Raw genomic sequence first — 5,519 nt, 5'->3', positions numbered from 1 at the left:
CCACAGAGTTGGTTGTCTCACTGCTTCCAAGTTGTTGACCTTATCAGCCTTGAGCTTCTCGTGACTGTAAGCAGAAACTCTTCGGCAGGAACATCCAGAACTTGGGCTGTCATGGCACTAGGCACATGGGGAACGTCCAGGATGGAGCTGCTACTTCACTGCAACTCGAAGGAAAATGAGGTGAATGGAGCACTTGCTTCCAGTAAAACCAGCGCCCACCTGCAGCTCATGCACTTGAATTTGTGCTCTACCAAAGCACAGGAGTGATTGTTCCAGAAGAGATCTCCAGTGCTTGCACTGATCTGATAGCTTCACTTCCTGGCTTACAGAAATGTTTTTCTAGCCATGTTATCCAAGTGACTTTGATTTATTTTTATTTTCGTCCCAGTTACTGCATCTGGTTAGTCAGCACTGCAACGCTCAGACCCAGGCTCCTGGCCAGAGGGAATGCAAGCGAGGAGCCCGCTGAAGGGAGTCTCAGTAAATTGGGGAAGAAATAATAATAGAAAAGGCAAATATGTCTCGGGCTGGGATGGGAGAAGTTATCTTGGTAAAACGGGATGACTTGCTGCATGGAAAGCAGCTATGAAAATGAGACTAAAAAGCAGATGGTTATTTTTCCAGTTCATTTTCACTGTCAGGTAGAGTGTTCGAGCAGTTGCATGTGTCTTTCTGTGCTTATGCTGTATCGGGACTGTAGTTAGAGGGTTGCATCCCCAGTCTTTGGAACGTGGGACAGCCTGCCAGTCGTAAGCAAGGCAGTGAGAAAGTTGTTCAAATGCCCTTAAACTTCTTAAAAGTACTCAATTCTACTTATTTTAGTAGACTAAATCCTATAAAGGTGATACTTGGTCTCTTTAGGAATGAGTGGGTAGGTGAGTCCACAGTCCCTTTAGGTGACAGAGGTCTGGCTGTGCTTTTTCCCGTTTTCATGGTGCTGTCACTGTAACACCTCCAACCTTCTAGGAGCTCACAGGGACTGGAGCAGAAGCAAGCCCTGGAATGGGCTGTCCAGGGGCCTGGTGGAGTCTCCATGCCTGGAGGTATCTGAGATGCTTGGATGTGGCACTAAGGGACATGGTTTGGGGATGGGACTCGGTAGGTCAGGTTGATGACTCAACTTGATGACCTTGAAGGCTTCTTCCAACCTAGATGATTCAGTGATTCTATGGATGGTCCAGCAGCCTGAAGCATGAAGGAAGCCCTGCCTTGGTCAAACATAGGCACCTGCTTAGTTCTAGTGAAACAATTACTCAGGGAGCTCCTTGGAGTGCCCTCACCACCTGCCTTAAAGCCCAGTGAAGAAGTAGAAATGGGGCAAAAGCATTCTGAAAACTATTTGCACAACAGAATTTAGGGTTATGACTCTTATTTGCCCCAATTTTCATTAGCCATCACTTCCCGCTTCTCTTTTTTCTAAGGGATATGGCCTGAGCTCCAGAGAACCCTTTAGAGGGTTGCTTTATTTTTGACAAAACCTGAGCTGGTCCTTTTGTTAAATTGCAAAACTAGAAGAGAGCTGTTTTCTAAAAGGCTCTATAAATAACTCGCATAGGTTCAAAGGCCTTTCCGAAGCTGGAAGGACATCAGCTCACCCCTCGCATTTCTTGATGCGTACTATATTGTGCTTTTTAGTAGAAAGTAAACAAACTAATGTCATTTTAATATGTTTTTCTTGGATCACGTTGGTCCTGGTCAGAACAGGCCTTGAACTCATAGCAGAGAAGGGGAGGAACCAAACACAACTTCTGCAGCCGAGGTGGCACGTCCAGCCCCTCACACCAAGAGCTGCTGGCTGCTCTTTATGCCTCCATCGGAGTTTCCAGCTCGACTGTGTTTTGTCACAGCGGTCTCTGTTGTTTGTTGCTGAAATTACAAAATGCAACTGTTGAAAATGAGTGGCTAAACAGGAAGGACACCCACCCCCAGCTCTACAAAACAAATAAACAGCCCTCTGCATTTTGTGTTTATAGATGGACAAATGCAATCAGCTCAGGAAATGTGATTTCCTCCCCTTCGAGGCACACCATGAATTTTGACTTATTTTAAAAGAGCTTTGGCCGTCAAGTTAAAAATGTCAGCAAGAGTAGGCTCATTCATCAAGTACATCAAAAACGATGACTCTGTGGGTAAGTTTTTGTCGGGGTGGTGCATGTGCCGAGCTGCTTGTGGCTGCCTTGAACCCTGTGTGCTCCCCACTGGTCTGAGCTCTGGGTCGTGGAGCAGCTGCTTGTTTTCTCTTTGCCTTTTCTCCTGAGGCAAAACTCACTCTTTTGAGAGGGTTTTGGACCGTGTTACACTTCAGACATCTTCTTTCCGCCTCCTGCTCTGATACCACAGCCCAGGTGGTGTGAGATGCCTCTGAGGAGGCGGCATGTCCAAGGGGAGATTTTCCTGGGCCAACGCTCAGCCTAAGTTTGTTGAGAATACGATTGACAAGTGAGTGAGTGTTTAAATACTGTGGTGCACTGGCACTTTGGCCCTTGCCTTGCCAAGGCAAAAGGCCTTGGGTACTGCAGTAACTGCAGCTTTTGTCCTTGGGGCTTGGCACGCACTCTTGCGGGGCCTTTTGCCCATGGATGACCATGTGTAATTTGGTTTCCCACCAGAACCTGAACATGGTTTTCAACACAGGCTATCTCTCAACTTACTTTCTTCCAGTCTTTTTATAGCTCTCTCGCCTAAGTGGAATTTATTTATATTTTTTTTTGGATGTGGCTGGAGGTGTAAATCCAGACGGCTGTAACTCCTGAAGGGGCATCGAGCTGTCTGTGCCACTGCTCCTCAGCGCTTGCGTTGTCTGTGTGTAAAGTAAACACCACCATGAGCCTTTTTAAACCTCTGAAACTGAAGTCATTTTATTTGTTGGTGTGTTTTTGTTGTTGTTTTTTTTTTTTTTTTTCCCCTTGCTTATAACCAATTAAATGGTTCTTGTTTAAAATAGCTGGCTCATGGCAGTAGGTAGAAACCTACAATCTTTCCCTTACTACACCCTTTTATATTTAAACCCGCTATTTTTAACCCAATGGTGGGACTCAGGGTTAATGCTCGTTAGATCTGTGTCTAGACAGTTGTGAAAAACAGGAAATGAATTACATTAGGGTATGAAAGGAGAGTTTAACCTTTTCTCTCCTAGCTAACATGGGACTGGGTGAAGTATTTTATATTGTGAAAGTTTAAGGAAGTAGAAGATGAAGGAAAAATTAAAAAAAAAAAAAAAAAAAAAAAAAAAAACACACTGGGTTTCCACAAGGCCCCGTGAGAATTATTTCGCAGAAAATAACGAGCCAGACTCTGCCCCCAGCTACACCCAGGCAGTAATTCTTTTCCTGTGCTCTCTGGGGAAAAGCTGTGTTTTATTATTCCTTGCTTCTTGTGAACATTTGAAGGAAAAGAGGCTGGGTAACTGGTTTCACACACACACACACAGAGTAGAGCTGCAGGTAGCATGGCCTCTGCGTGCTCAGTGCTAGGCCTCACAGTCTGTAACACACCTGGGCACCTTAAACCCCTTCTCCTCAGGCTAGAGCCTCAACGTTTTTTAGTATTTGTGAGTTCAGTTCGTCTTTATTTGAGAAAGAAACCCTGAAAATGCAAATTTCCCTTGCTTGCACCTTCAGGAAAGCCCAAGGCCTTGCTGGCCCCAGCGGGCAGCAGGGCAGTGCCTCTGCTACAATACAGGATGGGACCCCGTTTATCTCATGCTCCTCATCCCCCTCGTTTGAAATGTTCTGCCTGAGCCAAATGTCCCTGTGCATGCTGTCAGCCTGCCAGAAACCCCTGTCCCCAAGGCACAGTGGCGAGGCCTTGCCCTGCCACCAGCCTGCCCTGCCCGACTGGTGGCAGCAGGGTTAGCGCCATTCCTGTCCTTCATTTTACTGTGATCCTCTTCTTATTTTGAAGGCAGATGTGGCTGAAGTGTGCAAATCCCTGAAGCAGTACTGTAGCTAATTTTATGGCTTCTTTAGTGCCATCCAAAACAAAAACAACAACAAAACCCAACACCAAACAAGCAACTCCCCCTGATGGAGCAGTCTAAAGAAAGGATGTTAAGCAACACAGCATTAGCCTGTGCTTTTGTCAGTGTTTCCACTGCCAGGTTGTCTTCCTAAAGGAACCAAGCTTTGGCATGGAAAAAAAAAATAAAAATAAAATCTTGAAACGTTTCCAGAGGGCTATGTGATGGGGTAACAATGGGAGTTAAAATGACTAACAGCGCTGCAAATTTTGGCCCAAAATCCCGTAAATGTTGCCAGGCAGCAGCAGCCAAGGTGTGAGCATTTCTCAGGAGGTGCCAACTGCCCATGGGAGCGATAAGGGCACATGCACACACATTACGTGCAAATAATTAATAGATGACTTTTAGATGCTGGGCGCTGCAGCATGAGTAATGGAGGTCAGTAATTTCTTGTCAGCAGCAGCTTTTCTTGAAGGAAAGGTTTTAAGACGTGGCTCATCCTGTGGTGGGGAAGAAATCTTTCTGCATTAATCACGAACTTGTCTTTTTCACAAATGTATTCTGCTGGAGGTAAGTACACCCTGCCAGACTGTCTAAAGCAACCAGAAACGGCATTTGATTTCCAGAGAAGGTGGAAATCTGAATAGAAAAGGACACAGGTGTTCTGAGGGCCTTCATTTTAGTCCCTCTCCATGAGTATGTGTAAACCCTCAAAGTCTCTCGGAGCAGGACACTGGTGGAGGAAGGCAGTCCCAGCCCATTTCTCCCAGCTGCCATGCCAAGCAGTGCAGAGGCCACGGAGAAAGCCCTAAATGAGGGATTAAGCATCTAATTCCTCCCAGTAAAACACCACTGGTTCATATGGCAGGTAGGGCACTGCAACCCCCTCCAGGTCCCCTCTTCTCACCCTGCAGCTGGGACCAACGTGGGGCGAACACGGTGCTGCTACCCCTGGTCTAGAGCCAGGCTGGAGGCACTTGGCCTTCCTCTTCTCTTCTTCCTCTGCACCTCAGCACCGAGCTGCTCAGGCTCCCTTTACTGCGTAGCAGCTCCCTGGAACAAGGCGTTTGAAAACATCTTCTGGCTAGACACATACCTTAGCATATTAGAAGGTATTTTTAGTACCTCTGGCAGAACGGATCAAACTCAGCTTTCAGCTCTACTAATAGAACCCTGTGGACTTTGCTGGCATCGCCTCGTATTCGTATACCGAGGTAGCAGCTGAGCAAAGTTTACTAAATAGTTGTGTTTACCTCACACGAGACAAAAAAAAAACAAGCAGAGAAAAACGCCAGAGGGGTTCCTGACGTACAGCAGGCTGGGGTTTTGGTGCTAGGAGCGTGGCTCGGGCTGGTAGACGCTCCGTTTGCTGAAGAAACAGCAGCACACAGCAAGGGCAAAACACGGCGAACGTTGCTGCCCGAGTTTGTGATGACTTTGTTTTTGCACGGGGATAAATATAACCACGACCATTTCATACAGCAAAGCACTCTGTGATGAGTGCATGAGTACAGTATAAATAGCCTTACTGATTACAGGAGCTATAAACACGGGCTGGAAA

The sequence above is a fragment of the Anas acuta genome, chromosome 2 (genome assembly GCF_963932015.1).
Source record: "Anas acuta chromosome 2, bAnaAcu1.1, whole genome shotgun sequence".
Taxonomy (NCBI): domain Eukaryota; kingdom Metazoa; phylum Chordata; class Aves; order Anseriformes; family Anatidae; genus Anas; species Anas acuta.
Note: the sequence above shows the minus strand (reverse complement) of the source record.